This window comes from Micropterus dolomieu, linkage group LG02 (assembly GCF_021292245.1).
Source record: "Micropterus dolomieu isolate WLL.071019.BEF.003 ecotype Adirondacks linkage group LG02, ASM2129224v1, whole genome shotgun sequence".
NCBI classification, from domain to species: domain Eukaryota; kingdom Metazoa; phylum Chordata; class Actinopteri; order Centrarchiformes; family Centrarchidae; genus Micropterus; species Micropterus dolomieu.
In genome coordinates this window covers 32495750-32505781 of record NC_060151.1, presented here as the reverse complement: position 1 = coordinate 32505781, position 10032 = coordinate 32495750, and positions in this window count along the sequence as shown.

Below are 10032 nucleotides of genomic sequence, written 5' to 3'. Positions count from 1 at the left end.
TAAAGTATGGGCAGTCCCCTTTTCAAACTATATACCTGTCATAGTAATAAGATAAAGTAAGGACAGCCAGTCCCTGTGTCATACTATATACCAGCCATAATAACAAGATAAAGTAAGGACATTCAGTCCCCTTTTCATACCATGTACCAGCGAGATTAATAAGGTAAAGTATGGGCAGTCCCCTTTTCATACTATATACCAGAAATAATAATAAGATAAAGTAAGGACAGTCAGTCCCCTTTTCATACTATGTACCAGCCATATTAATAAGGTAAAGTAAGGACAGTCCCCTTTTCATACTATACACCAGCTATATTTACACGATAAAGTAAGGACAGTCCCCTTTTCATACTATACACCAGCCATATTAATACGCTAAAGTAAGGACAGTCCCCTTTTCATAATATATACCAGCCATATTAATAAGATAAAGTAAGGACAGTCCCCTTTTCATACTATACACCAGCTATATTTACACGATAAAGTAAGGACAGTCCCCTTTTCATACTATACACCAGCCATATTAATACGCTAAAGTAAGGACAGTCCCCTTTTCATAATATATACCAGCCATATTAATACGCTAAAGTAAGGACAGTCCCCTTTTCATACTATATACCAGAAATAATAATAAGATAAAGTAAGGACAGTCAGTCCCCTTTTCATACTATGTACCAGCCATATTAATAAGGTAAAGTAAGGACAGTCCCCTTTTCATACTATATACCAGCCATATTAATATGCTAAAGTAAGGACAGTCCCCTTTTCATACTATAAACCAGCCATGCCAATATGATAAAGTGAGGACAGTCCCCTTTTCATACTATATACCAGAAATAATAATAAGATAAAGTAAGGACAGTCAGTCCCCTTTTCATACTATGTACAAGCCATATTAATAAGGTAAAGTAAGGACAGTCCCCTTTTCATACTATACACCAGCTATATTTACACGATAAAGTAAGGACAGTCCCCTTTTCATACTATACACCAGCCATATTAATACGCTAAAGTAAGGACAGTCCCCTTTTCATAATATATACCAGCCATATTAATACGCTAAAGTAAGGACAGTCCCCTTTTCATACTATATACCAGAAATAATAATAAGATAAAGTAAGGACAGTCAGTCCCCTTTTCATACTATGTACCAGCCATATCAATAAGGTAAAGTAAGGACAGTCCCCCTTTCATAATATATACCAGCCATATTAATAAGATAAAGTAAGGACAGTCCCCTTTTCATACTATATACCAGCCATGTTAATAAAATGAAGTAAGGACAGTCCCCTTTTCATATTATTGCTTTTTTTTGTTTGTTTTTAATCTTTCACATGCCAAGAGCTTTCTGTCTAGCAGGCGCCAGATGTCTTTTCGTTTAATTTAAACTACTCAAATGATGAATGATAGAATAATATCAGAACGAACATTTAAATTATCTCACAGCTGTGTGTTGTTGCTGCAGTGGTATGTGACAGTGTATGACAGTGGGAGCAGAGGGCTCTGTGGGCGGGCGGCTGGCCGGCCTCGCACGCTCCTCCCGCAGGTCACAGCAGGCTTCTGCTGCCGCCACTTGTGCAGCTGCTCAACTCCGAAAATGATCAAGCACATTTTTGATTCGCCATCACTTTTCATAAAGCTGTCAGTATTTGAAATCTACCCAGCTGACTTCTCACCTGTCGCACCCCTTCCGATATATGGCTAATATGGCGGTCATTGAGGGCGAGAAATGTCCACCGTTCCACCCTCTTTTTAGATGTTGCACCATCTGGGTCCTCTCAGTAGGGCTGCAGCTAACGATCATTTTAGTTTCTGTAGATTATTTCAACAATTCGTCAATGCATTGTTTAAGAAGCACTTTTGCTTGACGGCGGCGGCGATGGCAGTCTTGAAATTGTTGTGGCGTTCACACTGCGTGACTGATCGGTGACAGGGGGTCACAGACTACATGAGATGACAGGGACGTTGTGTCACCCAACGCTGGTTTCCAAACCACTTTTATGAAGAAAACACAGGTGAAATGTGAAACAAGAAATGAGCGATCCTGCACACGAAACAGCTGTTTGTTATTCTAAAGACAAAGAATCTGGGTGAAAGAATGGATCAGCACACGCAGGTAGCAGTGTTAGTTAAATGCTAAAGTTACTGTTAGCTTGTCTGTGGTCCGCTGGCAGAACACCGGCTGCTCTCTGATCAGCTGCCGTCGTGCTGTTGCCGAGGCTTGAAATAATCCCAGACTTTTTACACTTTCTACTTCGTCCCTCGCTGTTTTCTCTCTTCCTCCACTTTGCAAACAGCGCCACCATCATCACGTTGTGTTCACAGTGTAAGCGTGATGTGTAACGGTAATAAATGTCCGTGCGAAACAGCGTGCTGTATATTTATGTAGCTTAAACAAAGCATCGATGCATTTTAGTAATCGATTTAATTGATGAATGGTTTCAGCCCTAGCTCTGCATTTTTGAGGGGCCCCGGCGAGGACGGGGGATTGTTGGACTTTGGGTTGGGGCTGCACTGATCTGCCTCGGGGGTGTGTGGGGGTCTGGGGCTCGGGGCTTTGGAGCCTCTGGGTCTGGGGCGGGTCTGCGCGCTGGGACGACCATTCTAGCCTCCCTATGACCTCCTTCACCTTTCCCCCTTTGGTCATGTCTCACAACATACAACATTAGGACCCTTGGGGGCGGGCAGGCTGCAGGGTGTTCTTCCTCCCCCTGGGTCGCCCCTCAATTTTAATTACACATTAGACACAGAGGGCTTGGGGGGTGGGAGGGGAACGATGGGAGGCTCCACTACCTGACAGTTGTGGGGTGCCTGTGTCACAACTACCCTCCAATTTTAACTACACCTTAGTTACCACACACTGTATCTTTACTCCACCATTCAACACAATCCATGACATGCATCCAACACAAAACAATACATTTACAGAGGCAGGCAGAGGGGTTGAAGGAGTGGGGGAGATTCTCATTGGCCTCGTGTCCCCCCCTCTGGAGCCCCGGGTGTCGGGGGTGCTGTGGTGTTGGTGACGGCCTTGCCTGATCTGGGGTGGGCTGGGGGGGTCGGGGCTCCCCTGGCGTGGGGGCCCGCTCTTGACTTAGGGGTCTAAGCTGGTGTTTCTCTCCGATGGCTTTCGCTGTTCCGTCGGCATTACGTTGTCAACTGGCATTTGGCCGGGATCTTCCGTGTTTGCATTGTGGTGCATCTGGGAGTCTTTGTTTTTTTTGATTGATTTATTGATTTTTTTTCTTTCTCCCACCCCTATTGGCTACTGGGGTTCTTGCCTGTCTGTTGCTGGGGTAGGTGTGGCACAGTCGTGGCGTCCCACTCTCACTAACAACTACATTCTTTAACAGGCTTATGCACACACACACATACAGACACATTCACCCACATGCACACAGACACAATCAGTCTCACACATAGACACAAACAAATGTAACTTGTCCCTGGTAGAATTATTCCTGATGCTTTTCTTTCAGTTACTTATTTAAATTAATTGTTATTATTCCTGCTCTCGTGGCTGTGCTGTGTTGCTTATTTAGTGTGCTGGACTGTTTCTTGTTTTCATTTTCTCTTGGTTGTCTTACTATGTCAGCTGTTTATTGCTGCTGTTCGGCTGGTTGTCTTTTACTATTATTATTATTATTTTTGTTTGTTTTTGTTTGTTGTTGTTTTTCTCCTCCCCAAGCCCCCCCTTTCTGTTCTATTGCAGGTTTCATTGCTTTCTGCAATTGGTGTTTCCCACTGCTTTTCCCTGTTGTCCCCACCTTCCATCCCCCTTCTCTTACAGGTCTTGTCCTTTCTCTGTGCTGTCTGTTTGTGCCCCCCCATCCCCGTGTCTGCCCCCCTGTCCGGCCGGTGACATATCAATACATAATTAAATAAATAATAAAACAAACAAAGGAGTATTTTAATACTCTCTTGTTAAAGTAAAATCTGTCTGGCACAATATGGTATCCAGGTCGTCATTCTCTATACCAGGCTGCTGGGCAGGACAGGTTAAAAAAAAAAAAGTAAGCGTAAGTATGGAAGTGCACAAATTGATACACAGCATAAAACTTTACGGCTTGGAGTTGGAAAATATGCATAAAAATCACGATGTTGCCAAAATGCTAACTCGCCTAACACTGGAGCACACTGTGTATCTGTACCCTTTGACAGAACTGATTTAAGTGGAACTTTCCGCTGCTGCAGCAGAAACGTTCAGTAAAAGATGAATGCAGTATTTTATTCTCTTTATTGTGAACTGGCACGTGCCTAAAACAACCTCAAGCTACATTTTAAAGCGGATAGCTAAATACGAGGCGATTCACGATCCGAACAGTTGATTGTCTGTTTCAATAATCAATTAGTTGCAGATATATTTGCAGAAGAGTGATTTTACAACTAAAGTGATATCACACGCTAGTGTATTACTGCAGTCTCCATGGGACTGCACTACATCTTGACCTCCCAACTTCAGTTTGGCTTTCAACACCATCATACCAGAAGTCATCCAATCTGAAGCATAGTAAAGCTGATTCTGGTTCATGTAAGGTTTCCCCCTTAGAGGGCGACCCACCGTTCCCCCAACACATTGCAAGAATGAACATCAATTCAACCTAACACACATTCACAAGATTGCTGTATTCCTGGCGGAGGTGGGTACAAACAAGTTACTTTAAAAAACTCTGCTACTGCTCATTGTGAAAACAAAATGCACCAGGTTCAGGTGTGACAAAGACGTTTCAGAGACTGATGAAGACACAGGTTAGTTTAATGAGCTTGGCTGAGGAGACACAGTGTGTTAAAGAAGAAAACGTGGTCAGTCTTTAGGATTATTTCATATTCATCACTTCTATTCATTTTTTTTCCATCTTTCACTTGGTAATATTTTATGTTTGTCTCAGACAGATGTCATTAGTGTGTATTTAGTGGATTAACATGTGTAGCTGTGCTCCATTAGTTTGTCCTGTTAACTCAGAGATATTCAAATGCCGTAATATGCAGCTCAGTGTAGTAAAATGAGGTGAGAGTACCTGTTGGCATGTGCGGCGGTAAAAAGGGTCAGCCAAGCAGGACATGGAGCAACAGTTTAACGTGTATAGGACATTTTGAAGCTACGAGTGTGTGAGTACGTTTGATAGAGAACAGGATTTAGACTCTGCTTGAGACGCAAGTTTTGTAACTGTTGTCTTTTTATGTCAAATAAAACGTCGGGAAAAAAATATATTTTTCCTTCTTGCATCTGCCTCCTTGCTTCGCTGGATTATACCATTTTGCCCTCTTTGGAAAGCACGAGTCAGAAACTTAATGGTGGCAAAAGAAGTTTAGAAAGTTGCCACTACACAGCTGTTCACCAACAAGCTAAAATAAAAGACAGAATGGAGAACGAAGGAGATAGACGTCCTTTCACCCCATTCTCTGTCACACAGACCTGGCTGAGAACTCTTCACGGATGGAAAGTAACTCCACTGATCGCTGCCGTTCAGCCAATCAGACTTCTGCAAAAACGAGGATGAGTCCAAGTTATTCAGGGGACCTGTTACCACCACTTGATTAATTGCATGGCTGCAAGATAAAAATTCTAATTTATTAATTTAGATAAACACAATAAAAGTAACAGTAATGGTAATTAAATCAAGTTGCTGGTAATGTTAACTCAACATTGTAGATGGGTTTAGAACAAAATTCAAGTTCCATTAACTTAACAAAACTTAATTTGTCAGTTCCCTCACCTGCCCACAACTACACACTAACACACACTGTGTGGTCAGCTTGATATAAAGGACATTTTATGGTGAGTAACATTTTTTTAATCAACCACTTAGTTCTGTGAGAGGGATAAAAGTAGTAGTGGCAGAGTGCGTCTTTTTGCCTGTCTTGGTCAGTGCAGGGCATTTTCTGATGGCATTTATTACAGAACAAATGAGTTGTTGTCTGGAGAAGATCCTAGCATTGCGATCATTCATCTTCCAATTCATCATCACTAACACATCAACCTACAGTATGTTCACCGGTCCACCCCCAAAGCTGCCCACAAGACAGCAGCTATCATGGTGGAGTGGAGAGTCCTGGGGCGAAAGGATATCCCAAGGTGCTTTGCTTTACTCATGAAACTTTTGAAGTTTTTTAGAAGCTGTGCAAAAGTAATGTCTTAAGAACTTGTGTCAGAGCAATTTCAATATTATTCAGATTACACTGTTTTGTATTTGGATGTCAACTAAAGACGAAACAAAATGGAACTTGCTTCTCTGTCAAGTTGCTTTGCTGTATGTTCAACAAATCTCGTCTTGACAGTTATAAAGACGATATTTAAAGAAATACACATCCCTTTTTGTGTGCAACTGTAAAAAAGCTGCAGGTTCTGAGAGGGTTGGTGGGCTTAATTTTAATTTTAATTTTTAATGAACACTAGGACTTTGTTACTGTAGTTTTTAAAATATGTAAAGGTTTAACATTTTTTAACAATTTTTACAATGGTTTTAGCTTAAATCCTGTGTTACTGATTATGGTAATTAAGTAAATATTACACAAAAATAAGTTTTAAATAAGAATCTAGTTGGAGCAACTTAACTGTATGATTATTCAACATAAACACTCCACTGCATTGGGACGTGGGTAAAAGATGGCGGCGCACACAGTTGCAGCGGCTAAGTGCTTTCCCAGTGGGTGCCTTGTATGGCTGGTTAGGTATGTGTCGTTTTTTGGGCAAATTACACCTACAGCCGGCATGAGCTCCTGAAAATCGGACTAGGCTACGGAGGCAAATGAACTGCGCATACAGATCGCAACACTGAATAACAGTTGCATTCTGCTGATTACAAAGACCTGGCTTCAGACCGGCTAAATCAGCTATTGGACTTCTGCACAGGAACATTAGCGATCAGCAGAGCAAATATCCCAACGCTGTGCAGATCATAGCAAGGGATTGACAATGACAATAAAGTTTTCTATTCTATTAGATTAAGTTGTAATAGAAACTGTCTTTGACTGTAGAGGAAAACTCCCCTAACTCAATATAGTTTGTTCAATATAATTTCTACAGAAGTTGTCATAACTCAAAAAGATTAATGGAAAGTGGCAGAGAGAGAGTTTGTCAGACATAAAGCTGAATGTGATCTGGTTTATGAAGGCCAAGAGGTCACCATCGCAGCCAGCACGTCAAACAGTAGCACATCTTACATCAAGGTGCAGGTGTTCTCAGGTCCTTCCATGGACCAGTAATCCCAGTTGGCCTACTGAGGCAGAAAGTCTGGTTCTGTTTCATCCTGTCTCTTCAAATTCTCTACATTAGTTTCTCTTCATATATCTGCTGTCTGCTTAGATGCCTTTTTCTTTTTACTGGTTCTGACTGTGTGTGATAAATTAAGTTGAATCTGATCTACTAAACATGTGTGTGATGACCAAATAATCTAAAAACAACAAGCAGACATGTTTGGTTAAATGTCGGCAGCTTTTTTTTTCTGTAACACGAGTGAAGTTAAGAAATGACGTCACCGGACTGAACAGAAAAATCTCTGAAAGGGAAAAAATGCCAGTGTCGTCAGAGCCAGGTGCTGAATGTCCAAAACAGTCTGTGGAACATCAGCGTGCTCAATATTAAATAAACAGAAGAGATTTATGAAGAAAAACTACAGAGCATGTCTGTGCGTGTCTGGATATTCTGAATCGATATTAGATTTACATTCTGTTTGTGACGGCCCCGTTCGGGCCCTCCCTTGTTCTTTGTAACCCAGGTAGCTGGTGGGTGGAGCTGATACCTGGTGTGAGGTGCAACACACCTGAGCAGGTGATGCTGCTTGATGATGTGACTCTTGTCATGGCCTGCTGACTGATTCTGTGTCTTTGTGTTTTACACCCAGAGTTCTGACTTGTGTTTACATCTCCACCCTGAGTGTTGGCAGAACAGGATAAAAACTCTACACCTGCATCCACACCATGCACATTAATGCTGCGCTGGGGAAACACTCACTAGGCCGACACTCACCAAACATGGAGAGACAATCTGAATCTCACATTGTATTCAGTGTTGGTCTCCACCCTTTAGGGCTGTCACTATGTAATTAACAAACATTCGCTGTCAGCATTACATCGTGGTCGTGAACACAATAATCAAAAACACTTGAATAATGGCTACTGCTACTCACAGTAAGTGTACACACGTGCACTCATTCTGTTACTGCATCAGAAGTAACACAAGGACTCGAGCACGTTAACGTTGAGCAGTGGACAAAGGTGGGGCCCGGGGCCCTCATCATGAGCTGTGCAGGAAAGAAAATTCTGCACTGCAAATGCACAGACTGGATAATTACAAGAATAAAATTCAGAAAGAGTCATTAAAGGAGTAGTAGCTGATTTGCCGTTTGAATCCTCTTCCTCTGTGGATCATGCACGTGCAGAGGGGGGTGCACTGGTTATTTAATTAATTGGATCATGGTCATGGATCTTTAGTGGAGGCCTGTCCAATCTAACTATTAGTGAATTAATAATAATTTTGAGGTAAATAAAATGACCCACATGATGACCTTTCACCTGATGACCTCAGCCGTGACGAGCCCTCCCGTTCAGACACCGTCAGTGATTCAGCAGCTCTGCCTACTGGACACCTGCGATCCCGCCAGTAAGACGGGTTTGCCGCAATGTGCTTGTTGTGGGTCGTTGGATGTATTTTACAAGAAAGACGCAAAGAGAGCAGCACAGTAGTTGTGTACTGCTGTGTGTCGCCTGTAGAAGTAACATCAGCTGCCGACAGCTGATGTTACTTCTACACACATATAAAATAAGGTGCTCTGTTCACTTCGTCCTGTTTGGGGGAGAAAAGTTTTACGGGCCTTGACAGGTCTGATCTTTTCTATGTATTTTGACTAAAATCTTTGCACTTGAACTAGGATTATTAAAGTAACTTAATAAAAGCCTTGTGCCTTAAAATAAGTATAATAATTTTGGTAAAATTCTAAGCCTATTCCTCCGACTTATAGCCTACTTATCAGCCCTTTTTTATTAAATTCAGTATTGAAATGTTTTACATTTTGACAGCAACAGTAGTGTTTCCAACAGCTCAACTACAAAAAAACTCAATAACTGGAAGTACATATAAAAATGTCAGTGCCAATGTAAAATAAATAATATTCCTGACATCAAAGTAAAGAGTGAAGAAGAAATGTCCCTATATAGATTTCAGACAAAGGTATGAAATGTTAATGTGAAGGTAAATGCTGCTCTGTCATGGTTATTATGGGCCGACAGAATCAACACACACACATCTTTTTAGATTAATGACTAGACATATAATCAAAATCCAATATATCTCTCAGATTCACAATGCAATATATAAAATCATTATCACAATATTGCCCACACACACACACACACACACACACACACACACACACACACACACACCTGTCTATAGATTTGTCTCTCTTACCGCTGCCTTGGCTAACCTAGTCATTTCTCCCAGTACTGTTTCCTTCCCAGATTATTTCCCACACTTTTTTGAACCTGATATCTTATTTCCTCTCCCTGCAGCTCTCGGTGTGCAGCCGTCTCTGTGAGCGTCTCCCTCTTATTTTCTCGTAGCAGTCAGCCTTGGCAGCGGCTGCAGTTACAGCAGGTCAGTCATACTGAGTCTGTCCCAAATACTGTCAGCAATCTTTACATCTCGTCATGGTCACATATTTGTTTCATCAGCTTATATCTTCTATGTTTGTTATAATATCTCTAGTCACAAATCACCTCCAGTAGTATCAGCAGCAACCAGAGCAGCAGCAGCAGCAACATCCCCAGAAATCCCTCAACAGCAACAGTTAAGTTAAGTAAGTTATGTCAGCCCACCATGTTTTAAAGCTAGATCTGGGTATTCTCTGTGTTTCTTTTTCAAAACTGTGTCACAGCATTTGTTGATGTATCGATACAGAAGCATCTGTATACACATATAATCAAGGAATACATAACAATATATTTCTGTATCGATATCTGTATCAGCCCTATTTAAATCCTTGTTTCATGTGCCCCTTTTATACTTTGAGCACCTGCCCTTCCAGAGGTCTC